At 47.5% G+C, this 27,348-nt stretch overlaps 2 long non-coding RNA genes across 2 annotated transcripts; one reads left to right on the top strand and one right to left on the bottom strand.

Moving 5' to 3' along the window:
- On the bottom strand, nt 1-17,307 carry LOC120099842 (uncharacterized). The gene is made up of 3 exons (XR_005499182.2): nt 17,183-17,307; nt 376-451; nt 1-260 (listed from the first exon to the last, which is right to left on the bottom strand). It is a non-coding gene; the product is annotated as an uncharacterized LOC120099842 (long non-coding RNA).
- LOC108349586 (uncharacterized) lies at nt 17,283-26,413 on the top strand. Its single transcript, XR_010063026.1, has 2 exons — nt 17,283-24,438; nt 26,295-26,413. It is a non-coding gene; the product is annotated as an uncharacterized LOC108349586 (long non-coding RNA).
- The last annotated feature ends 935 nt before the right edge of the window (nt 26,414-27,348 follow it).

Here is a 27,348-nt window from a genome sequence, read left to right as displayed (position 1 = left end):
TTATTCTGTATACTAAAATTTTTAATGTAAGTTTCAAAAGTGCTGCAAGGCCCTGGTGGGCAGTACTCTCCACATGGTCTCTTCTTGCTACAAACTGAGCCCCTACGACCGAGGGTCCCACTCCGAGACTTGCCCTTCCTGGTAGAAATGGCTCCAGTCATTGGATGTCACTGGCAGGAGGGATGAGTAAGATATCCAGACAGACCCAGAAGTGGGTGGCCACACGATGGAACTCTTCTCTGCCTCCCCCTGCCTCTCCCCTGCAGTGAGAAGTCCTGTGGTAATCAGAGCACCTCCCAGAGCAGGCTCATAAATACTCATGCCCCGGGCCCAGCCTGGAGTTAAGACTCATAAATACAATGTCATCTTTCTTACCTCTAAGGTTCGATGATTGCAGTCTTCAGACCCAGTGTGTCTTCCTGAGATCTGGTAAGTGGACTTTAGGGACGAACTGACGAGAGTGATTGAAAAATCAGAATGGCTCAGAAACACTGAGCTCCATCATTTTCAAGCATCAGACGGGACACACCTAGCTCCTATCATAAATAAAAGATGCTATTTCCTCGAAACCTTTTGAAAGTAGGCATCAAATCACAGAGGCGAGCATTCCAAACGCCCGGCTGAGTTAACAGCGCCTGCCTACCTGCTTCTGCTATCTCTTTGCATTTGAAATCATCATTGTTATTGTCTGCTGCCAGGATACCTTCCAACCCCACACTACATTACAGAGTCAGTGTTTCTGACAAATGATCCACATGTTGTCTACTGAGGGCTACATTTTGAAATGTTACCTGTGCTTTCCTTTTTTTTTTTTTTTTTTTTTTTTGACATTGTAGATACATATAAATTTAGAAACCAAAAGAACACTTTCATTTATATTCTGTGACTTCTGTGGGGGAGGCAGGAAGAATCTTTTTGAAATATTTTGCGCTTTTGAGGTGCAGCCCCCCCCTTCTTCTTTGCAAATACGATGGAATGTAATATTTACTGGCTGCAACATATTCTTTAGGTTGGAGATACCTGTTCAGGGGCCAATAAGGCCAGCCCTCAGTTCTTTCCCTCCTCAAAAAGAGCCAATTAGAAATTATCAAAGCCAGTGGTCTTCCCTTCCAAGACTATCAGTCAAAATTGTTAAGGGTGCCTGTAGTGAGTCGGTTATGTCCTCCCGGGGTTCCGATGTCTGTCCCATGCTCCTGACGGTCCTGAAAATTAGAACCCAGCCTTATTTATCTGTGTGTACCCCCAAAACAGAAAATGTCTATATTTATATATTTTTATATAGTGTGGTAAGTGTGGTGGACAGCGGACAACCCCAAGTGTGATGGATATTCTGGAATGACGGCTTGATTGAACTGAAGGATGCCCAGGGAGCTGGAAAAGTACACTTCAGCATGTGACACAGAATGTTTCCAAGGAAGACTGGCCTGTGGATTTTGGTCTACAAGATCACAGGTCACACTGAGTGGAGAATATGCCTCCTGAATTTGGGTGGGGCACCATTCAGTTTGCAGGGTTGGGGAAGGGCTGGCTTGACAGACCAGAACAATGGAACAAGAGTCTCTGTCCCTTTCTTTACAGCCCCTTCCTTCCTTCCTTCCTCCTTCCTTCCCTGTCCCCTCCCTCTGTTCCTTCTTCACTTTGGCTCTTCCTTCAAGACCAGGCATGGTTCTCATGTGCTGCCTTTACACCAGGTTCCTGAGCCTTTGGCCTTGCTCTTGGGCCTCTGGCCTTACACTGGGGACCACATCTCTGTGGTTTTGAGGTCCTACTGCTTCAGAGAATTAGCAGCTGCCAAATGCCTTCGCCCTTCCGCCTGTAGAAGATGGCTCTGCATGGGCCTTCTCAGCATTTGCCAGGGGTCAAATCTAATACCCTCCCCCATATAATACACATATATCTTCTACTGGTTATGCTTCTCTGGAGAACCCTGACTCCTGCTGAGGGCTCTGCATATTTTTTTAAATACTCTCTATGCATTTTACCCAACTTCTACTTTCTGAATTTTGCCTTCTAAGCAATTACTTTCCCCGTTGTGGTTTGCCCTGAAGTTATCTGTATTTTGATGCTAATTCCACTATCCCAAGGACAGCTACCTAGCATGCTGGTGGTCTCCTGCCAGGTACTGCATGAGTTTGTGACAGGTCATGTAAGTCAAGTGTCTGAGTGGACAATGTCTGGATCTCTGCAGTACGACGACTCCGGAAACTCAACCTCCCAAGTCCCAGTCTTTAATAATTTTTTTTTTGTTTTGTTTTTTGTTTTTTCCGGAGCTGGGGACCGAACCCAGGGCCTTGCGCTTGCTAGGCAAATGCTCTACCACTGAGCTAAATCCCCAACCCCTATAATTTTTTATTTATTTATCTTTATTTTACGTGCATTGGTGTTTTGCCAGAATACATGTCTAGGTGAGAGAGTCAGATCCTGGAGTTATAGACAGCTGTGAGCTGCCGTGTAGGTGCTAAGATTTGAACTGGGGTCCTCTGGAAGAGCAGCCAGTGCTCTTAACTACTGAGCCATCTCTCCAGCCCTAAGCTCTTTCTTGGTAAAATTTCAAGGTTTTGGAGTGAATAAATTTGTGCTTTCCTTAGCGGGGTCCAAGAACGACTAGAAGTTCATCTTACGGCAATTGTGCATAAGTGAGTGCCTCCATTTTAAAGTAATCTCAAGAGCGTAAAAGTGGACTCTGAGCTCATCAGGGATGAGGAACGCATCCACAAAGAAATGATCTTCACTGACACAGTTTCCTCTTTCTCTGCGACCCTGGGGAACTCCAGGCGAGGCAGCCAGCAGCTTTTGCTTTATTGGCCAATGAATCTGACTTCTAACCTCACTGAAGGTCTTCTAGGGACTGTGGAAGGCGTAGGCCTGACCTCAGCAGGCAGCCACAGGAAAGCACCTGCTTCTCACCTATTACAGGAGCATGGTACGGCCAACTGCCAGATAAACCGGACCCAGCTAGAGTAGTTTTTGCATTTCAAGCTTCCAATTGTGTCCAAGAGTCAGGAAGAGAAAGCCTTTCACTAAATATGCCAAGGTAGTGGAGAGGAATTCTACATTAGCGGTATCCTCTCACTATCATATCAGACACGAGAACTTGGGGAGGATTTTGCATTTAATTTCTAGCTGAAGCTAATAAAATCATATACTTCTGCATGGTGGTAATGCTGTAAACACTCTAGAGATCCTGTAAAACACACAGAAGCATATGTGCACGCTATAGTGAATACTATGGCACTTTATAAGGAATTTGGGCATCCATGAGTTTTATTATTCATGTGGTCCTAGAAGGCAATCCCCCTCCTCTCTCTCTCTCTCTCTCTCTCTCTCTCTCTCTCTCTCTTTCTCTCTCTCTCTCTTTCACACACACACACACACACACACAATGCACACACACACACACACAATGCACACACACATGCATTCTCACACACACACCCACAGAGCTGGGACTTTTGTTAGCATAGTAGATAACATGTCAGTCCCCTAAAACACCATGGCGATAATTTGTACTCACAGATTGCCTTTGTTGAGGGTTTTTAATTTTCTTTTTAAAGACAAGGTCAGGTTCTGCAGCCTCAGACTGGTCTAGAACTCACAGTGTAACCCAGGCTGGACTGGAATTCTCCTCATCTTTAGACTTCTAGGTGCTGGGATTGTGAGTCACCATGCTTCCTGGGACTTTCGTTGAGTTTTGCCAACTCTTGGGCCCCAGCTAACCTGGGACTGAGTATGCTTCAGATATGAGAGCCCTGTGAGGCTTTCATTTATGTCAACGGGTGAGGCAAAGGTGAGACAAAGAAATGAATGCTGGGACTTCACTTACCCATCAATGATGTAATGACATCTATGCCAAATCAGATCAGGTACATGTTCTGGAGTTTTCTAAGCCAGCTGGCACTAGACATTATGCTCCCAGATTTTTCAGTGTGTTTGTTTTGTTCAAATATGTGGAGAGATAGTGTGTCCCAAGGATAGCTAGGTCCTAGCCCACAAACCCTGTGATTGTTGTATATTGTAAAGGGGACTTCACAAATGTCATCCGATTAAGCATCAGATACAAAGATTATTCCTAGTACCTTTAAATGAGATCAGAAATGTCCTACAAGGAGAGGGCACAGAGATATTTGACACAGAGAAGGTTAAAAATGCCAACCTGCTACTCAAAAACTATGTTATTATGTATAGAGAGATATACATTATATATATTATATACATATATAATGTACATTATTTACATATTTATTATACATATGACTATACACATATCATACATATATCATGTTCATATGCATATACATACACATGCACATACACACATACCATATATATATATATATATATATATATATGAGTGATATATATGAGTGTGCAGGGGAGAGGGCAGCTTTTGAACTCAGTTCCCATCCTCTCCCATGTGTGTCTCAGGCACGAGCTCTTGCTCTTAGTGGGCTTATCAAACAATTGCCTTTACCTACGCAGCCATCTTGGCTGCTCAAAGCTACAACTTTTGACAATGAAAGACAGAGCCAGGAGACATGCTACTCTAAGCTGCCCCAGGGAAAGGGAGGCAAGGAAGTGGTTTCCTTCCTGTAGCCTGAGGGAGTGGCCCTCCCCAAAACGTGACATTTCTGATGCCCAAACTTCAAGAGGAACCTATTTGTCTTATTTTAAGCCATCAAGTTCATGGTGGTTGAGGCTTCCTGGTGTTTCTGAACAGCTGAGGGAAGAGTCAGTTATGCAGATGTGAGGACATCTGGTGGAATCTGCTGGGGCATGAGGCTCAGAACACGATCCACCTGCAACCTTGCTCCTAAACACCCTCTCTGCTCTGACACTGGTCCCCAGCCCACCAGGAAGCCTGCCTGGTGTCTCAGGCCACACCAATGGCAGGCACCTTTGCCAACTCCCACTCAGCATCTGCAGACCCAGACGTCGATTGCCGATCACCTACTCCCAGCCTGCCCACTTTGGTGTCAGCCATGTTGATCTCCTCTCAACCCTTCTGTAGCTGTCTATCATTCTGTCTGTCCAACGAAGTCTGTATCCATGACAGCACGACAGTTCTTTTTATATGTGGGTAGCTCCCCCAAGTCTCACTAATAGATTGTACTTTTACTGTGGTTAATAATTCTATATTAAATTCCCCTGAGTGATGTCTGTCTCCTGATCAGATTTAGCCTTGTAAATCGAATCTGTGTTGTTTTCCTATCACCGTCTAGAAAATCAACAAAACAATATCTAAGCCCTTTGAGCTAATGCATAAATGATTTGGTAAAATTAACTAGGAAGTGTTTGTTTTCACATAGCATACTTAATTGCAAATACACATAATTAATTGTTAACATACCCGTGTTTAACAACTGGTTCACAACATTCCAGATCACTTAAAAGTTGGCTTTTCTTGAGCACTGCAAACCAGCTGCTGGCCAGCCCTGGGATAGAAGCCCTGGGCAACATGCCAAAGGTGCTAAGCAAGCTTCTAGTCAAGGCTGATCTCTTCAGGGAGCAAAGGAGCTCTTTTGATGGCTTGCTGGGGTGAACCTGGGTCAGGAGGAGCCTCCACTCACCACATTTGTCTCTCCTGTCTTCCACTGTGGCGTTATCTACCTCTCATCATGCCTGGTAACATCTGCACTCCTGGATAGTTATCATGCCCTACATATCATAGACCAACGAGTGTCTTGGTGGCCACTGTTTTGTTCCCAAGTGTGGTTGATGAGGTGACTGTGATTAGGCAACCATACATAGATGTGCTACCTTCAAAGCTCACCTCGATACTGGCTAGCAAGGGGACTCTGAGCCAATCATCCACCGCCCACGAATGCCCAGTGAATCATCTTTCCAGTGAGGGTGGTACAGGGTCATGGAAGCAAGGCCAGGGCCCTCTAACTGAAACAGCCTTGCTGGAGCCCAAGGCACACTCCCTGGGAAAGCCAATTCCTGGGAACCAGGAGCAGGTCCAGCTCACAGAATGCTATCAGATAGCCCAGCCTTTCCCCCCACAGAAAATAAAACCCAGGCAAGCTGCCTGATCTTATTCATGCATGTTTCCCAGGGATCAAAGAACCTCCAACACTAACCCCAGAGGAGCTATTCCCTCCTAGAGATAAAAGTATTCCCTGTGCCCACTCCTGTAATTTTCTAAGGTATACTAGGCAAGGGAGTGATCACTGCCACCAAGGGGCCAGCTGGCTGGAAATAGTGGGGAAGCCTGGGTTGAGGTTCCCAGTCTGCTGCCTGCCTGCCTGGAGCCCGTGCTGTTCAGGGAATGAAGCTGCACTGAGACTCACAAGCACCATCCAGGGTCCATCTTGGAAGGGTCAGTGAAGAGGTAGCTTTAACCTGGCTTTTCCTCGGCAAAGCACTCAGAAGAGGCTCCCCGAAAGTGACCCCCAAGTGATGTTAACTCAGAGAGATACGGATAGAGGCCTTAGAAATCTATGGTCACTGTCGCCCCTGGCCCCTGGTCACTGACAAGATGATCCCCATCTCCCATCTAAGACACTCCTTTCCTTTTCCCTCCAGCCTGTGGCTGGAGCCCATCCTAGGTCCAGTAGTCCAAGCCTTAGCAAGCGCCGTACTGTACAGACTTCTCAAAAGCTCAAGATCTTCCTCTGGTGAATCCAAAGGGGATGAACTCAGAAGAAATGACTCCACCCAGATGGAGGGGCCAACACTGGACCTGCCCTCCCCACCCTGCCTGTGGCCCCTGTCTCTTGGTTTCATCCGGAGTCTCAGACAGCAAGTCTGGCTCAGTCTGGGGCAGCCTCCAGCTGGCTTGTAGGAATGGCCAGACTTGGGATCTTGCTGGCCAGTCCGTTCTTCTTCTCCTCACCTCTTCCCTTATCCCAAGTGTGGCCAACTTTCCAGTCCACAGACTTGTAAGCCAATGTGCCTTTTCTTGGTCTCATTAGTGAAAGATAGATCACAGGATAAGGGCAAGGTTCAAGTCACCAGAAGGGATAGATAGCAAAACACCAGCAACACACTCTGGTATACAAACCTATAGGCCTGTGCAGGTGCACATGTGAGTATAGTTACCTGTAGTTACCCACCTACAGTTACAGACATCCATACATGTATGTGCATGTACATTCTATATGTATGCACTGATAGTTGTCCCTCAGTGCCCTCTGAGATTCTCAGTTCTAGGATCCCAAAGCCTGCAGTGTTCAAGTGTGGGACATAAACAGTGTAGTGTTTACATGTAACCTTTGCACACACCAATACACAGAGCGAATGTCATCTGAAGAGCTTGTCCTTCCCATGCTGATATTTAGAGAATAATGAAGTTAAAACAAACAAACAAACAAACAAACAAACCAAAAAACATCTGTACAAGACCTGGCAGTGGTGGTGCATGCCTTTAATCTCAGCACTTGGGAGGCAGGGACAGATGGACTTTTGTGAGTTCAGGACAGCCAGAGCTACATAACAGAGAGACCATGTCTCAAAACCAAACCAAGCCAAGCATCCATACACTCAGCATGTCTTCTCAATCTGTGATTGCTTGAATCCATGATCACAATCGGTGGGTGCAGGGGGATGTGAGGGAGAGAGAAGGGACACACACACACACACACACACACACACACACACACACATACACACACACGGGGGTGGGGAGGACTGCCATTAATGTACAAGGCTCAACAAGGCTCAACAGACACTTAAACAAGAACCAGGTATGACCTTCACAGAGAGAACATTCCTTCCAGACAAGAATCCCAGAGAGGTGCCTGGGCATATCACATTTGTCCAGACCAGGATGTGAGTGTCCCTGGCTTTCAGGTTCCTGGTGGCAGAGAGTAAAGTGGCCTCTGCTCTCTTACCTTGCCATTCTCTTCCTGCTATGATATTGATTGTGCCCATGGTTTTAGGTGAGAGATGTCAAGGACTCTTGTCTTGTTCCTTTAGCCTGACTGCCCCTGGGTTCCAGAACCCAGGGACACTGTCACCCTTTGACATCTTCCTCAGACTGCCTACAATGCCTCTGTCATCTTCCCAGTGCCCAGTCAGAGCCCTGAGTACTCCTGGCACCATCTTTTCCTATGTCCATCCCTCATCACATGTTCTCAAGTTTCATTCCCTAGTATCACTTGGGTCCCCATGACTTAGCATCACCATCACCACCCCAAATGGTAGCCATCTTCACTCTCCAACCAGTGTGGCCAGACTGATCTTTGCAGAACTCAACCCTCATCCCACCCCTGTCTTAGCTCTAAGCTTAGTAACAGCCCTTCCATGCTTTGAAGCTATTCTAGTTCCATTCTGTCGCTGTGATAAAAGTTAAAAAACAAAAAGAAAAACATTCTGACAAAGACCAATTTAGGTGAGGGTAGGATTTCTTTCTGCTCACAGGTTTACTGTCCATCATTGAGAGAATCAGGTCAGGAACTTGAAGCAGAAACCATGGAGGAAAGTTGCTTGCTAGCTAGATGGCTTACTCATGCTTAGCTAGTCTTCTCATACATCCCAGAAACATCACCTAGGTAATGGTACTACCCATAGTGGGCTGGGCCATTCTTCATCAATGAACAACGAACACCACACACACACACACACACACACACACACACACACACACACACACACAAACACGTGGGGGGGGTAACCCCTCAGTAGCCACTTTCTTCTCAGGTGACCCCTGGCTGTGTCAAGTTGACAGTGAAAGCAAACTGGGCACTTTCTCTGATGCTAGAGCCTCTCTGGGGATTCAGCTCAAGGCCTCAACCATGCTAGGCTGGTGCTCTCCCATTGAACTATATTCCCGGCCTTCTCTTGGCTTGCCTTGTATTCAGAGTGCATAGCACATTGGCCTGCATGATACAGGTGCTTGAAAAACATTTGATAAGGAGGGCACAAAGGAAGAAGAGGGAGAGAAAAAGAGAGGGGAAAAGGAAGGAAGGAAAGGGAAGCAGGCAGGGCCCTCTCTGCCTGACCCAGTCTCCAAGCTCCCATCTGATCCTGCCTGGAACTCTAATTTTTAAAAATTGAACACAAGTACTGGTCTCAGTATGGTCCCTAGGGTTCTCAGGTGTCTGAATCCCATAGGACATTTCCATGTGTTAGGCTGGGGCTAAGGATGTTTCCCAGGTGTGGTGGAGCCTCCCTGTGGACGTCAGTGCTACATGCATCTCTCTCCAAGAAGTTTCAGACTCCTTCAAGCTTTCCCCAGTGGTCAAGAAAAAGCTCGAGAATCAGTCCAGACAAGTGTGTCCAGAGCGAGTGCTGGCTTTCTGAGTGTGTGTAGATAGTGTGTGTGTTTGTGCTTGTGCATGCACGCATGCATATATGTGCTTTAGCGTTCATATGGGCACACAAATTTATCCAGCAGTTTCTAACTCCTTCCACCTTTCTCCACTGGCCAATAAATAGACTGAGAGCCCCGACAAACATGTTAAGTGCTGGTGATCTCTCTCTCTCTCTCTCTCTCTCTCTCTCTCTCTCTCTCTCTCTGTGTGTGTGTGTGTGTGTGTGTGTGTGTGTGTGTGTGTGTGTGTGTGTGCGCGCACACGTTGTAGTGCTTGCATGTATGTGGATGCCTGTTCATGTGTGTGAGTATAGGCATGCATGTGGACCATGGCATGCATGTGGAAATCAGAGGACAACCTCCAAGATTTACAATGTTTGATATAGAGTCTCTCTATTCATTTACCACTGTGAACAGGCTAGCTGGCCTAAGGCATCCTATCCTGTTTTACTTGAGTTCTGAGGATCTGAATTAGGGCCTTTTGCTTGCACGGCAAAATCCCCACCATCCTGTGTTGGCTTTATAGAGAAGCCAGCCTGATTCATCCCTACAGAGCCCTTGCTTGGCACATCCACTGGGACAGATACACGGCCGGAGTCTGCTGGCTGAACAGTCAAGCACAAGAGCTCCAGGCAGAAGGGTAGAGCAGGGCAGGAGTACAGCACTAACCAAACCTGTCACTCCCACACAAAGGAGCCACATGAACCGAATGATTCCACAGAGTATCGGAACCAGGCTCTGGCTTGACCCAGTGGCTCTAGAAGGGCATTCCTGGTCAGCAGGAAGAGAAAACGACAGCTACTAAAGACTCCAAAGAGACCTTGGGACTCGAGCATAGAACTTATGGACAACCAACAGAGCATGTGCAAGTGAGGCACCATCCACTGCCATTCAACTACACTGTAGAGTCTCACAGCAGTGCTTGGGGCATCGTGATCCTGCAGATCCTGCAGCATCTCCTATGATGGGGCAGGGGCATTGACCTATCCTTGAGTACTCCCACAGGGTCCCAGGAATCCCCATGTCTGGATGCCTGCTGCAGGAACCCCATATCTAGAGCACTCAGACCAATCACCACAGATACTTTGCTCCTGACAACCTGTTCCCCGCAGCTACCTCTGTCTACAACAGCACCAAGTCTATACCTGCCTCCTAGCACAGAACCTTCCCTAACTCCCGGGGCACTGCCTTCCCTTTTAGGCTCTTCAGTTGTTTAGGCCTGGTGAGGCTGTGTGTGTTTGACCAAGGCTGCAAAAGAAAAGGCTGAGAAGGATTGCTGTGTGGGGTAACACACATGCTAAACAGCCTTCCACTCCTCTTTTTACTTGGCGTAGGACTCCATCTGCTCCTGCTCAACAGGTCCTGTGCATCATTTCTGAAGTTTATTGTCATTAGTGTTTCTTTAAGCAGCTCATTCTGGCTACCTCAAGTACAGACTGGCCTTGCCCATCCCGATTAAGACCAAATTAGTAAAGAATATTTTTCTGTGTGGGGCTGGAGTGGAAGCCAGGCAGTAGGCTGTATCAATATGTCCAGACTGATTATTAACATGGTGCTAGCTCTCAGCAAGTGACATAGGGACCAAGGCTCTCTCTGTCTCATTGACAGGTCTGTCATACCCATGCCCAAGTGTGTAAGCACAGGATGAGTCCCAGCACAGCATGACAGCAATTCCATGCTGTTAGGATGACCCACACCCCCACGTCATGTGAAGATGTGTCCCAGCATTTTTAATTGTTGGTTGCTGTGCAGGCAGAATGTTCAGTAAGGTCCTCTCAATAGCCCATTACAAACCTTCCAAGTGTAAATGCTTGTCCTTTCTCATCTGCCCAGAGGATGATTCTCTGAGATTCTATTAAAATGCTGGCTGCCCAGGTGAAGGTCACACAGCCCTCAATGAATGCCAAAAGCAACCCAAAGTAATGGCTCAGAGCTGTCTTCCTGCTGAATGGGTCTGAGGAGATCGAGACTTTTTGCACAATAAAGAGCTGGCAGCTGGAGCAGAACAGGAAACACAGGTGGGGCTTGCAGATGCTGAAGAGAGAATCAAGAAGCAAGAGAAACCAACACACACATTAAAAAGAGCAACTTCCTAGTGAACTGGTGGAAATGGGTGCTGGGATTGATTACGTTCCTGATGTGAGCTCCAGCAAGTGATTCCGGTGCACAGCAGACAGAGGCCCATGGTCCTGCTGTGGCCACCACACATAACCAAGGACCTGCTATGGCTTGATTGTGGTTTGTGACCCCCTACCACTGAATGCTCTCCATTGATAAAAGGTTTAAATGCAAGATGCTTCCTACTATTGAGAGATGACTGGACTTTGCAGTAGAAGCCTCCACAGAAAGTTGAGTTACTGACTGTGTGCTCTCAGAAAGTCGTCCTCTTAGGAAAATCTGGAAATTCCAATGAAAGGATTATTATAAAAGACTGTGAGGGGTTGGGGATTTAGCTCAGTGGTAGAGCACTTGCCTAGCAAGCGCAAGGCCCTGGGTTCGGTCCCCAGCTCCGAAAAAAAGAAAAAAGAAAAAAAAAAAAAAAAGACTGAGTTTGGTGTCATTTATCTCTCTGCTCCTGGCTCAAGATGGTGAGTGTCCTGGTTTGCTTTTCATTGCTGTGATAAAACACTGGCCAAAAACAGCTTGGAGAAGTCAGGGCTCTCTAGAGTCGCAGAAGTTACAGAATGTCTCTATATACTAAAGGAATTTATTAGAATGGCTTAGAGTTTGCAGGCCAACTAGCCCAACAATGGGCAGCTGTGAGTAGGAAGTTCAAGAGTCTAGTAGTTGCTCAGTTACACAATGCTGGGTGTTTTAGCTGGTTTTTCATATAAGCTAGAATCCTGAAGAGGTGGGTTCCAACAGATGTGCTGGCATGTAAGTGCAAGCAGGCAAAGAAGTCTTTCTCCTTCTACTGTCCTTATGTTTGCCTCCAGCAGAAGGTATGGACCAGATCAAAGGTGTATATCACCACGCCTGGACTTGGAACTTGCTTTGTCCCAGGCTGGCCTTGAACTCAGAGATCTGCTTGCCTCTGTCTCCTGAGATAGATGTATACTACCTTGCCTGGGCTTCAGACTTCTCATGGCCACCATGCCTCAAGATCTAGATTAAAAGGTGTGTGTGTGTCATCCCATGTCAAGATCTGGTCCAGAAGCCTCAAGATCTAGATCACAAGTGTGCCGTCCATTTCTGGATTGTAGTTCATTCCAGATATAGTCAAGTTGACAACCAGGGATAGCCATCACAGGAAGAAAGGACTTATTCAACTCACAGTTGACAAGTCCATCATTGAGGGAATTCAAGGTAGAATTCTACAGTCAGGAACTAAAGCAGAGACCATGGAGGAACACAATTTACTGGCTTGCTCCAGCTGCCATGTTCAGCCTGTTTTCTTATATAACCCAGGACCACAGCTTGGCAGTGGTCCTGCCTACCATGTGCGTCTTCCCACACTAATAATTAATCAAGAAAATGACCCCGCAAACAGGTCCATGGGCCAATGTGGTAGCAGCAGTTCTTGAACCAGTGTTCCCAAATCTCAAGTGACTGTGAAAGACCCCAGGGAGGGGAGACCCTCACTCAAGCCTTAGGATAATGCGATCCCCCATGAACTCAAGAGAGACCATCCTTGCTGTAATTACATGAGGTTTATTGATAGGAATGACAGGAACCAGCATGCTGGGCCGAGACTTATATCCCATGCAAGGGTAGAGGAGTTCGACCCCGAGTAGATGGGAGAAGGGGTAATTAAAGGAAGAAACCACAACCCAAGGGGGTAGGGAGGGCGTCATTGGAAAATGTCACGAATACCAGTGAAAAATCACAAGGGGAAACTCCCTGTTTCTCAAGATTGTTCTCAAGATTTTAATCTAACTTTTATGGTCAGCCAGTTCCTGGAACAGAGTCACTGAACTGGCTAACCTACATTTTTGACTCTACTCTGTTTGCTAGGGTGGTCTGAATTTTTCCTGGTCTTTCAACTGAAGTTTGTAACAAGTTCATGTGTCTTTGTTACTGTCTAAATGAGCACCTCTGCCCAGAGACTACCTACATGGCCGACTGGGATCAGGCACAAACGAACAGCACAGTGAAGCTGTCCTTCACATTGGGCACAAGGTTCTTTCCAGCACAGAGCCAATGTAAGCACTACGCCCTGAACTTCCAGGACTGTGAACTAAATAAATCTTCCCCCCTTTTAAAGTCAGCCATTTTGTAATAGCAAAGAGTAGCCAGTTATTAGAGTCTTGCATGCCGTGAGAATATTGCACTATATAAGAGCAAAGCGGCTGAGGACCTACTCCATCTGTGTAGACTTGTTAGCAGGTCCCCAGACTACCTGGAACTCTTTGAGGAGAATGAGTGTGGCCAGGTTGCTGGGGAAAGATGGGGTTTTGTTCAGAAACTTTGGACGTCATGTGACAGGATCTAGGATATTTTTCCCCATGCTAGGGAATGGAAAAGAGGTGATCTGTCCACCTCTCTCCGCCCCTACACCATATCAAGTCCAGTACAGAAGCTTGGGAGAAGGGTCCTACTGCCTCCCAAGACAAGATGAAGAGCAGTGAGGAGGTCCAGGGAGCTCACAGTGTGGACCATGGGGGTGGTTGGTAATAGATGCAAAGGAGTAGCCTACTTGTCCTGGAGCAGGAGAGAGGAGATGCTGCAGAGAGGACCTGAGCTCAAGTCATCCTGAGTCTATAGATCTGCTCCAGAAGAGACCTGCAAACACGAAGGACACCAGCAAGTGGTTATGTGGGCTGACAATGCCACAGGATGCAGGAGAGAGGTGCCACATCCTCAGAGTCCACCATGGATGTACTAGTTCTGAGCATCTGATACAAAGACTGCAATGCCTGTGGGCCTTGGGGCAGGGCAAGAACAACTAATGAATAGGGTGGAAGAAGAAAAAAGGGGGAGGAAGGACAGGAAGAGGAGGTGCAGAGAAGCAAAGGAGGGATGTGAGAATAAGGGGAGTGCATGGGGATGAGGACGCAGGGATTGATGTGGGAAACTGGGTGAGCCTATGGAAGAGCCTTCCTTAGACTCAAAGCCACCAAACTCACCCTGAGCTGGTGGTGCAGGGAGGTTATCTTGTAATTTCTCGTGAAACATGAAATTCATGGACCTTGGAGGATGAGTTTTAGAGATAAACATATTATAGATTCATGGGTGAGAGTTAAGGGGAACCTACCTGTATAGCAGGGTGAAAATAGGGTACCATCCAGCCGTTCTTTAAAAGATTCATGATAGAATCCTTTAAAGGTATGGGCATGATCTGGTAGGCCCAGTTGGCCCAACCAGGAGGTGCCCAGGAGCCTGTTCCTAGTCCTGTGACCATGTGGATACAGCTTCTGGGCAGAAGTGCATGTGTGAGAGATAGCAAGGAATGGGGACTAGATTTCTCTGCTGGCGTTTCTCCAGCAAGGACACTCTTGAACTGATGGTCTGGGGTGTGTACAGTCCTTTCCTGTTGCTGTGATGAAACACCACAGCCAAGGCAATGAACTGACAGAAGGAAGGGTTTACTTGGGCTTATGACTCCATAGGGAGAAAACTCTTGTTATTAATATGCCAGGGAAGTGAGGCAGCAGCAGGCATGGGGCCTGGAGCAGCAAGCTGAGAACAGCAACAGGAAGCAAGCAGAGTGACCTCAAAGCCCACCCTCAGTGATGTCATTCGGCCTCCAAGGCCACACCTCCTAAGCTTCCCGGAACAGCAACTGGCAACTAAGTATTCAAATGTCAGAGCCTGTGGAGACATTCCCGATCAAGCTACCACAGGGCCCTTGCCTCCTCTGGCCAGGTTTATGCCCTGTTCTCCTCAGGATGAAGACACAGGGATACAGCAAGGAGGCAGGGGGAGGATGAAATGCAGCTGTAAGCTTGGGGGATGAAGTAAGGAGAGATACAGGATTCCGAGATGAGAGAAGCATGTCCGAAGGGTGTAACCATCAGGCAGAGGGAGTAGGGACGAGGAAGTGGCGGATGGTGACTGAGAAAATGATGGGTGCGGGGATGAGGGAGGGAAGAGGGACAGGGAGAGGCTCGGGGAAGAGAGACAAGGGTTAGAGGAGAGGTAGATGCAGAGATGAGGTCTTCGCTTAGAAGCCGTATGTTATCGGTTGACAATAGGTTTCAAATCTGAGAGAAGCACTCTGCCCTGTAAACAAAACCAGGTGTGTGGGTGCAGAGGTGGTTCTGGAGAGCCTCTCAGGGCTCTGCGGGCTGTGTATGGACGTGCTAATGGGCGTAGGAAGGTGAGCCCTCCTAGCCCTGCTGCAGTCTGCACTGGCAACATTGGTGACTGTGTTCTATTGCTAAGTTCTGGTTGTCACTTTAGAATCCAAGCAGCCATGCTGGGAAAGTATGCTAACCAGACACTATAAAAGAGGCTGCTTGCCCTCCCTTGCTCTCTTGTTCTCTTGCTTTTGCCTTCATACCCCTCCCTCCCTGCATTCCCTTCCCACCTCTCTCTCCAAGTGCTCATGGCCCCTACTACTCCTTTTCTCTTCTCTTCTCTTCTCTTCTCTTCTCTTCTCTTCTCTTCTCTTCTCTTCTCTTCTCTTCTCTCTCTCTGTCTCTCTCTGTCTCTCTCTTTTGCTTTCTCTCTCTGTCTGCCTTTCTCTGCCTCTACTACCCTTTTGACTCCCCTCCGCATGCCCTGAATAAACTCTATTCTACACTATACCATCATGTGGCTGGTCCCTCAGGGGGAAAGGCTGCCTCAGCATGGGCCCGCAGAGGCACCTCCTTCCCCCATACCTCACCACACCTCCATAGAACATATCCCCCTTCTCTTTATCTTTTTATAAACACATCAGTATGTGCTCACTGATAAGTGGATAATAGCCAAAAAGCTGAGAATACCCACAACACATCTCACTGTCTTTCTACCAAGAAAACGTCCTGACTCAGTACAGACTGCATAGGGCAGCTGTGTGGAAGCAGCTTGCTCTGTGGTTTGTTTGGTTTTAGTTTTTACTTTTCGTCTCAAAATGGAACTGTATTGTCCCAAATGCCAGCAAAGCCAGGTTTTAAACAGGCACTAACCAAACCTGGCACAGTCACATAATATTCTGAAGTCTACAGTATAGGGCAACCCATTAGGTCTCATGTGATGTCACTGGGATCCCGTGTCACATGTGTGACACTGGAGCAGCACCTAAAGGTGGTCAGGCCACTCAGGGAAAAACAATGGCACCTGACTGACATAGGAGCCTCCGATCCACCCACGTCCCCTCACCTTCCTGGTCCTCTTCCTGTTTCACACAGTTTTTAAAAGATTACTTTACTTTTAGTTATGTATGTGCATGTGTATGAGAGAAGGGATGTATGTACACGACTGCAGGTGCCCGCTGAGGCTAGAACAGGACATCACACCCCCTGGAGCAAATGTTATGGCTGGCTGTGAGTCACCTGATGTGGGAGTTAGGAACGAACACAGGTCCTCTGCAAAAGCCGTATGTGCTTTTAACCTCCGAGCCGTTTATCCGCCCACCTCCACCAACAAATTACAAACTAGATCTTGGAAGCCATGCTTATTGTGTGCGTGGTTCCCTGACTGGTCACTATGAGATGCCTAATATCTATCTCACTTGCCCCACAGGGGAGACACAGTATCTGGGTGGATGTATAAGTGTGGCTGAGTGTGAGCATGGGCATGCGGATGAGCCAAGGTTTGTGATGTCGATGACAGGAGAAGGTGTGTGATCAGCAGACACACAGCTGGATCTGTCAGCAGCAGGATGAACAGCTCTGGCTCTGGAGTCTGTCTCCTCAGATTAAGCATCTGAAGGGAGAGCTGGTGAAAGAGAGCAGTTACTGCCCTGGTGACTCATTAATCCAATCCTGCCAGCAATTGGCGATTGCCTCTGAAATCCTTCTAACTTTCGATTTAGAGTTTTATCAGAAACATTTTTAGCCTTACCTGAACTTTTCAGAACACAATATAACTCTCCTCCATGACCCTCGGCCCTCCCAGTGAACACTGGGCAGTTCCATGGGGTTTGGTGAAGATGACGTGTGCGAGCGTCTGGCTCTCACGGAAGGGCTCCACATGGCTACGTCTGTTGGCTTCCCGTGTGCTCATTTTAATGGTCACTTGGAACTGTGTGACCTCAGCAATCTAAGAACACCCAGGAGGGTCAGTTAGAAGAGAATGCCTGAGGTGAGTGAACGTCGTCATAACCAGTTGAGGTATTTGGTGTAGCTGACGGGCGATCTATCTTGTAATCCATTAGTTTCAGTTTGCAGGAGCAGGGGAAGTGGCTGGAGCTGGGACCGAGGAGACACTGGAGCTGCAGGGCTGCACTGGAAGACAGTATCTGCCAGCTCTGACTGGACTTACATGTCATGATGCCTCCCCCAATTCAATCTCTTGGGACTTCTGAGGGCCATACCACACTATATCCACAGAGGGTTCAAGGGCAGACACTTGTTGCCTTGTTTGGGGCATGTGACCACTGGCAGCTTTTGGGCTCACCTGATTGCCAGACCAGGAACACCTGAAGTGGGCAGCCATTCTTTTCCACGAAAACCCTGTTCTGTATTTAGAGCCATACCCAGGAGGTGGAGAGCTCTCTTAGCCCTTAGCCCCATTCTCCCTTAGAATGTAAAGAATCAGGGTACAGTGCTGAGGTGCTTGGGTGCCGTGAGTGTGCACAGAGACAGCCCTCACTAATAAGAACAGGCGATCCCTTAGTTTGTAAATTAGAGTGAATTATAGGGGTATTGGTGCCGTCTCACGCAGAGTCTTGAATGCCTGCAGAAACCCCTGAGCTAGCTCATCCCCAATCTGCAGAGGAAGAGACTGAGGCTGGAGTAATTAAAGACCACAGTCTTTGAGAGGTCGGGGCTTCATTGCTTTCCTCCACTGCTACCTGACTCGGGGTTAGCTTGACCCGCCCACTAAGTTTCTGACCTCACCTGCCTTCTGGTTCATGAGAGAGAAGGATAAGGCACACTTCCTGTGCAAGCCTTTACTCCCAGCACTGGAGAGGCAGAGGCAGGTGGATCTCTGTGAGTTTGAGGCCATCCTGGTTTATATAGTGAGTTCCAGAACAGCTGGGGCTACACGGAAAGATCCTGTCTTAAAAGCAAACAAGCAAAACCAAAGCCTGTAGCCCTCTCATCAGCGTTACAGACTGGCAAAGCTTTCTGAAGCATCCGCCCCCCTTGTGTACCCACAATATGCTCTCATCACCGGAACCTCATGCTAGCATAGCTACTTACCTAGGAGCGCCCTTTCATGCGCTGCACACCCAGCACCCCAGCACTGCTGCATGCTGCTGAGCCTGAGGGGCAGCTCAGTTAGAAACAGCTTTGAAGCACAAGAAGGGTCGTGTAGCTTAAACAAGAAAAAAGAATATTTCTTCTGTGAAAAAAGTGAAACTGGAGCTGGGGTGCGAGTTCCAGCGACTGCTCAAGGACTAGCCAGCCATCTTTCTGCTCTTGCTCTCTGATGTGGTCTTGGAGCAAAGGTCATTCCATCTTCACTGCAGCCTGAAAGAAACAGCAGGCAGGGTCCACTCCGTAAGACAAAACCAAACGAAGGCTGGAAACCGTACTGGGTGCATCAAACACGAAAGGGTTAACCCAGGTAGGCTGTGAGCCTCCCTTATCTGAACCGCTCAGGACCAGGAGTGCTTGGGAGTTTTCCGGAGTTAGACATAAATGCATAGCCTTTCCTGCTTGAGTGCTTGAAATGCTCCCAGACCTGACGCTGTGCCGACACTCAAAAGGCTTGGCATTTGGAGGCATTTTCGACCGTCAGCAGAAGGATGCTTACCCGTACATGAAAAATGGGATGAGGAAGAGGGCAAGCGTGGGTACCAAAAAACAAAACAAGATTCAAACGCTTAGGAAGCAGCTGTGAGCCCTGGGCTGAGGGGTAGGAAATAGAGATGCTATAGCTGTAGACAGTGCGTTCAGACCGGAGAGCAGAGCAGGAGACCATGGCCTTGCTGCTGGCATGATAGGGGCTCTCAGGGACTATTCTATCTATACCCACACTCCACAGTCCCCTGGAGGAAATGTATGTTTGGAGGCACCCAATAAGTGTACCACTCAGGATTCTGCTTCACCAAGAGTGAGGGTTTTCCTCTCTACAGCAGGCTGAGAAACTGCCCTCTTTCCAATGAAAGATGCTGTCTTCTCTCATTTCCTTTTACTGCGCCTGAACACCACAGGCTGAGTAAAGGAACAGGGCTGTGGTGGTTTGAATACGCTTGGCCCAGGGAGTGGCACTCTTAGGAGGTGTGGCCTTGTTGGAGGAAGTGTGATACTATGGGGGTCACCTTGACACATGGTGGTGTGTCACTTTGAGACCTTCGTCCTAGCTGCCTGGAAGTCAGTCTCTCCTGGTTGCCTTCCCATCGAGGTGTAGAACTCTCATCTCCTTCCCCAGCCCCCACATCTGCCTGTGTGCTGCCATGCTCCCTGCTGTGATGATAATGGACTGAACCCCTGAAACTGTAAGCCAGGCCCAATGAAACGTTTGGCTTTTTAAGAGTTGGCATGGTCATGGTGTCTCTTCATAGCAATGGGAACCCTAACTAAGACAAGAGGTTAATTAACTGAGTTCTTAGTTTTGGAGGCTGGAAAGCCTAAGAGTGGTACTCATACCTCTTACGAGTCTGGTGAGCATGTGAACCGTCACATGATGGAAGGCATCATATACTGAGACAGAGAAAGGGGGCTAGCACAGGTATCTCTTCCTCTTCTGGCAAAGCCACTGGTCCCATCCTGAGACCCCGACCCTCATAAAACACCAGAGTTATCCCCTAAGGGCTCCACGTATGGATACATCAACAAACGAACTTAAAAGGTTAAGTTTCCAATGCACAAACTTTGGAAACATTTCCAAACTTCAGCAGACGTGTTCTTAGCAGTCTTGAGTCGGCGGGCTGCAGCAGGTGACGGCTCCATTTGATACAGTTAAGACGCCCCAGTCACACATACTGGGGTCCTGACGTGGAAATCACAAGTATGGCTGATACCCAGGATTAGCAACTGTCCTCGCTCCGTGACAGAATACCTGATGAAAGTGACTCAAGGAAGAAAGAGTCTGTGTGGGCTCACGGTCTGCATGCACATCCCATCATGGCAGAGAAAGCACGGTGGTGGGAGCACGAGGCAGCTGCTCATATTGCCCCACCCCCTGCAAGAAGCAGAGAGATGCTGGAGCTTAACTCACTTTTCCTTTTATTCAATCTGGAACCCCAGCCCACTGCCTACCCACGGTTAGGGTAGATCTTCTCATCCCAAGCAGCCCAGCCTAGACACTTCCTCACATTCATGGCAAGAAGTCTATCTTCCAGGTGGTTCTACATCCTGTCAGGTCGATAATCAATATTAACTACCATGGGTCCCTTGAGGCACTGTCTATTGCTGATAAGTTTGGGTACAAGATCCAGGAATTTCAGCAAACCCATTAGTTTGCTTATCTAGACAGTGTTGGAGAGTCCTGCTATTAAGGTCGCAGTCCCCCATGACCAGATGGCTCTCCGAGCTTGGTGCAAAAATGGAGGACTCCCTTTCTCAGCATGGCCTACCTTTCTCTGCCTGACTTTGTCTGGAGAGTGTTCCTGAACACAGGTGCCTGGCCTTATCTGAAGAATGACCTGAGGCAGAGCTGCTCACAACAGCACACATCTGGCTTGCTGTCTGCATGATAATTAGGTACTGCATTAGGACCAACTAGCCCTTTCCACCCGCACCCACTGAAGTCCCTATAGACCCTAGTCCTGGAACAATAAAGTTGAGCTGTCTCACGGAAGCTGATCCCAGAAGTTAATCCATCGATACTCACAGCCATCTGAACCCACCCCAATGCCTCTGCCACCTTTGTCCTTGAGGGCCATGGCCGACAGTGGCTGAGGAGTAGGGAGACCTACATAGTGGGGCAGAGGAAACTATGGATTGCTTCTTAAACGTAACATCGCAATCAAGGAAAGCAGACAGAGAAGAGGAGAGAGCTCTTGTGTCTAAGTTTTAATAGGCATCCTGGGACAGTTTCTGAAGATGTGGGCTTCTGACACTCCTTTCTTAGCATCCACTCATGCTCTCTGGGATTTGCCTGGGTCCAAGCCAGGGATTCTTTCAGATAAAACACGAGCTTGCTCCACACTTTCACAAAACAATTCTAACTCAGACGACTGGAATCACAGTCAGTCTGGAGGGACGGACTCCAGGAATACGCCCCACACCCACAGAAGGTCAAGGCTCTTACATAAGCGATGTCACGTTTGCACGTAGTCCATCCAGCCCTCCTATATATGTGAACTCATTTCTAGATTGTTTATGAGACCAACATGATGTGAGTGTCATACTTCATTGCTTACGGTTGGCTTTTTCAGTGTTCCGGTTACGTTTGAGTCATCATCCTGTTCCTGTAAGAAATCCTCTTTCACATAAACTCACTGGTTCACTGGGGTAGATGTGGGGGGAATCATTACTTTGGTTTATTGCCAGTCCTTATCAGGAGTGAACAGACTCTTTTTTTTTTTCATGTCTCCCAGAAATCACAGTGGAAAAAAAAAAGAAAGAAAAAGAGAGAAAGGAAGGAAGGAAGGAAGAAAGAAAGAAAGAAAGAAAGAAAGAAAGGAAGAAAGAAAGAGGGAGGGAGGAAGAAAGAGAACATTCCAAGGGATTCTGAACAGGCTCCAAGGCAAACCATCTTCCCTCTCTCTTAAAGATTGATTATAACAAATTGTGTTTGCTGAAAATGGCCACTGTGCCAGCTCTAGGTTTGTAGTGATTTTTCTTAAATATTTTTATTTCCCTTATTAAGAGCTAGAGTTTGTATCTTTCCCCTAAACATGGTGGAGCTGTCATTGGATCAGTCGCTGTTGATAGCTCATATGTGACTCCTGGGGTAGAGTTGGGACAGGCAGCACAGCTGTCACCTAGCCCACAGCCTCAGCCTGCTTACTCTGTTGAACAGCATCTGAGATGAGTACTAAGAAAGAGGGGAGCTGACAAACATTTGGTTCATGTTTCTACAAGAGCATGCCCTGCTATTGGCTTGGTTCTGACGGGGACATAGTGGTAGACGGCACACTGGGCACATATGCAAATGGGAGGGATGATGGCGATAAAGTCGGAGAGTGGCTCAGCAGTGTGGCTTCTGTGTTTATAACAAGTCCCTGTGGCAAGGACTGATTCAAGATTCCACAGACGAGAAACTGCCTTAATCCCACCAAAGACAGAGCCCCTGTAACCTGAACAAATCCCACTGGTCTCCACCTCTTAAGAACCACCTCTTCGGGGCTGGAGAGATGACTCAGCGGTTAAGAGCACTGACTGCTCTTCCAGAGGTCCTGAGTTCAATTCCCAGCAACCACAGGTATGGCTCACGACTACAGCCCTTCCTTCCGGTGTGTCTGAGGACAGCGATACTGGGATCAATCTTCCCATACACAAACCTTTAGAAGGCCAGTGCACAATCACACGAGGGCTGAGACAAACCAGACCCATGTGAGGAGACCAACGCAGAGGAGCCTCAGGCACGGGACTAACAAATCTTCAAATGGCTGTGGTCCCAGCCTCTGAGTCTCCCTGCTCTGAGGGGTTACACAGCAGAGATAAACCATTCTGCTGGGCTTATTCAATGCCCAATCCACAGGAATCTTTGAAAATAAGAGACTGCTTTAAACCACTAAGATCTGAGGTAACGTTGCATACCCGTAGAAACTGGAACATTAGGTAATCGTAAAAGTGTCTGTATCTACATTTACACTCCAGCACTAACAACCTAAGATAAAAATTACACATGTGCATTAAAAAAAAAAAACAAATACAACACATTTCATGTTCTCTTATTTAAATGACATGATTTGAGAATTCTGAACAAACAGGAGTTTGTTCACGCACCATTCCTGAAATTGCTTTTAAGGGGAAATTAGCTCTGGCTGATGACCTTGGTTACTAGGTTGCAAAACAAAAAGAGAAGCAAGTCATCCACAGCCTAGAAACAAACAAACAAACAAACAGACAAAAAACCTTACAGGTCATCCATAGCCCCCTCCCTCCCAAAAAAAAAAAACCAAACTTAAAATAATTTCTCAATCTAGAAAAGTGGTTCTCAACCCATGGGTCATGGCCCTTTTGGGGTAGAATGACTCTTTCATGGGGATCACCTAAGACCATCAGAAAACACAGATGTTTACATTATGATTCATAACTAGCAAAAATACAGTTATGAAGTAGCAACAAAAATGATTTTATGATCAGGGTACAACACGAGGAACTCTGTTAAAGGCTCACAGCATTAGGAAGGTGAGAAGCGCTGCTTTAGAACAATATAATTGAACAATATAATTGAAGAGGGAAAAAGTCAGTGCAACGGTGTTCCTGGTGGATCTGCAGACACGTTTCAGTGGCAGCAACTTTGACTCCACCTTTCGTTCTTGCTCCCATCCATGCAGAACAGGGAACGCTACAGAGATCAGAGAAATGAGCAGAGAGCACCGGGATTACCACTTTTTTGTTTTGATCTAGTCGAGATCTGAGGGCGTAAGCTGTCAGGTAAGCTGAACTCCATGTGGATCTGACCCTACAGGGAGACAGGATTTCAACCATGTGTCATCCTTCTGTAGGGCACAGGAGACTTGCGTGGCTGCCATTAGGTGTGAGGGCGTTACCTAAATCTTAGCAGACAATCGGAGTCAGGTCTGGGCTGGGATGCGAGTGTGAGGCAGGACAGAGGGGGCCTGGAGGAGTCTGTATTCGTTGTGGGGTTACCGGCGGGAAGCGTCTACAGCAGAAGACTAAGGAGCTCCCAATTGCACAGGTTCTAAGCATGCATGTACACCAATGCCACCCCTTCCCGGCCCAACAGAGAAGGAGCCTCTAACCACGCGCACGCGTGGAAAGATCCAAGCAACAGAGGACTACAGTCAAATGCCCCTCACTTCAGAGGGAAAGAAAGACAGGAAACTCCACGGCAGGATCAATCGCGCAGAGGTTACTGCCAATGGGAGCGAGGGGGACGTCCCTGTCCAGGAGCTTCTACAGACGCAAGGCAGAAGCCAACTGCAATGGGAAGGAGAAGTGGCACAGCCAAAGAAGCCCCACACCGTGGTTTAGGATCTGAGATCAAGGCTGAACTAAAACAGCAAGGAAACCAGCCCAGCCACACGACTAGCACTCAGCCACTCGGAGAGGATCTGCCCCAAAGAAGAGGTAAGAATACAAAAAGAGCCCTCTGTGACACAAGATATGGAAGCTTTCTGAAAGACTATGTCTCCCTGTCTAGTCCCCAACTTAGAGCAGACCAGAAGCTTCCTCTGTTGGCATTCCTGCTATACTCTGCCAACGGTTACCTAGCAACAGCCCGGTGGGCCTGGCTTGCTGAAAAAGGGACTGTTTGGCCCCACCCTCTCTCTCTTACTCTCTCTTTCTCTTCTCTCCTTTACCTCTTTCTCCATCTCTCCCTCCCCCCTCCCCACTCCACATGCTCCCGGCTGGCCTTTCTCTCTCTCTCTCTCTCTCTCTCTCTCTCTCTCTCTCTCTCTCTCTCTCTCTCTCTCTCTCCCTCCCTCCCTCCCTCCCCCATCCCCTCTCTTCCTCTGCCTCTACTCCCTTCTCAACTCCCCTTCCCATGTCCCCAAATAAACTCTATTCTATACTAGAATATTCTATACTTAGCAGGTACCAAGGTGGCAGGGAGGGATGCTTCACCATAGGCCTGCCAAGGTACCCCTCCCACCTCACTATACCGTGTCCCATGAAACCTATCCTTGGCTTTTTATAAAACACATCACCCCCCAGTTAGGGGATTGTGAAGCTGTGCCTCTGTTGCATGTAGTCGTTAGCAACCGCAAGATCCTCAGCTCCTAGCTAGGCTAACTCACCCTTGTACTAAAAGCAGGTTAGAAACAGCATGGACATTTGCTGATCTATCAGTTTTCTGGGTTCATACAAATGAAGGTTTGGCCTTTGATGGAAGAATCCACTTTAAGGGAAAATGTAAGAGGAGGCCATGTTGAGGTGAAGTGAGTTATAGAAATCGACTCCATGGCCCAAGGAGAACAACCAGATAGGAATTATAAAACAATGTTGGCCAGTATGTTGATGCACTACTGAAAGAGGCCGCAGGGTAGGGGGGGTTATCAAGCATGAGGAGAGGGAGAATTGTGTATGAAAGGATGGAGTTCTAAGAGTGACGCAGAACACTAGAATACATACATATTCATATATTATATATAACTATATAATATGTATTGTATATAAAAATTAGACACATAAGTAGAATAAATACATCTTTGGGTAAATTTAAAGAACAAAAAAAATCCTTGAAGCTACAAAATTAGAAATCATCCAAATAGGAAAACATACAACAAAAACCAACATAGACTTATGGTAGTAGGCAAACATACATGCAATTGGAGTCGCAGAAGGATAAGAGAGAGAACAGAGCAGAATATAGACAGGAAGAGATAATAGCTTAGGCTGTTTCAAAGCAACAATCAATAAACCAAAAAAAGCCAAGCATCTCAGAGGATCCAAAGTCAAAATACCAAAAAGAATGGGAGTAAGGTACCACAGTATCACCACCACACTCCCCCCAAACGCGTGTCTATACGCATTGTAATCAAACAACTTAAAACCTAAGGTACGCACTGTTAGGTCCCAAATCCCAAAAATAACAGTCTGGCCTCGGCCCAGGTTGGGTGCTCACAGGACAGAAAGAAAGATTGCTGGCCAGACAGGTAAAAGCTGTCTCTCAGCTTCCTTAGGCAAATGTAATCTTTCCCTCAACCACAGGCAAATGGGGCATCTAGTTAAATCTCAAAGCCGCAGCTAACCTTTTAACATGTAGTGTGAATCAAAGCCACTGGGCTCTGTTGGGCAGAAAGTTGGATTCCAGGCTCTTCCTGGACAACTCTCCCTCTGAAGCTGCTCTCTACCAGTTCTTGGCAGCACCCCCTCTGATAGCCCCTGACCATGCCTTCACTCCTCTCTGCCTCCAAGAGGTAGCCATGCCACTTTGGACTCCCCCAAGTACCTATGACTATTCTTTTTCTACCACCCGAGAGATAGGTACACAGCCGTGCCATGCTTACAGTGAACCTTCCCACCCATGGAGCTGTTCTATCCTGCGGTCTCACGGGGCCATCGCTTACAAAGAATAAAGCTTGAAGGTTGTCAAAGAAAACCACACCTCACGCAGAACAGCAAAGGTAAATGCCCAAATAGGAACAGCTCATCACCCAGAATAACATGGCCAACAAGATCATCCTCCAGGCATGAGGTAAATAAAGGTGTTCCCAGGTATAGGGAAATTGAAGAAGATTTCTTGCTAGCAGACCTGCTCCAAAACAACAAAATTGCTAGCTAATTTTTTCAGACAGAAAGGATGTTGACGACAGGAGCCACAGACCAATAGGATTGAAGCACACTGCAAGCATATGTATTATTGAGGGTTCTCTAGAGAACCACTAGAAAATAGATGATAGGCAGGCAGGCAGGCAGGCAGGCAGGCAGGCAGATTAAATAGTCTGGCTTACATTAGCAGAGGCAACATACTCCTCCAGTGGCCTTGTGTGGGCTGGAAAGCAAGGAAAACCAAGGGGTGCTCGGTCCCTGGTGATGGAAGCCTCAGGAGAGAATTCAGTGATGACATCCACTCCAAGGCTGAAGGCCTGGAAGTCTTCTGGGAGCTCCTGGTGCAAAGGCTGAAGAGCCTGGAGTCTGATATCTGTAGATTAGGGTAGCAGAATGGTTCCCATGCAGGAAGGGTCGGGCACCCAGTGAGATACAGCCCTGCATCACTTTCCATTGTCTTTAGGCCTTCACTCTCTGGGATGCCACCGTCTACAATCAGAGCTGGTCTGCCTCTTAGCTAAGCCTCTCTGGGAACAGCTTCATAGACACACCCAGGGGAGCATTTAACTAACTACCTAGGGACTTCTCAATCCAATCAGATCATCAATCAAGACCAACCATCCTGTTAGTGTATAAACTGACAACATGACAGCTCTGTGATGTGCTTAAGGTGTTTATTGTAGATAAACAGAGAGAATAGCCAGAGGCGTCTGGAAGAGTCTAGAGCAGATGGGGAAAATCTAGACTGAACATGGTGAGCAGATG

The sequence above is a fragment of the Rattus norvegicus genome, chromosome 1, assembly GCF_036323735.1.
Source record: "Rattus norvegicus strain BN/NHsdMcwi chromosome 1, GRCr8, whole genome shotgun sequence".
NCBI lineage: Eukaryota > Metazoa > Chordata > Mammalia > Rodentia > Muridae > Rattus > Rattus norvegicus.
This window is presented reverse-complemented; position numbering and strand designations above follow the sequence as displayed.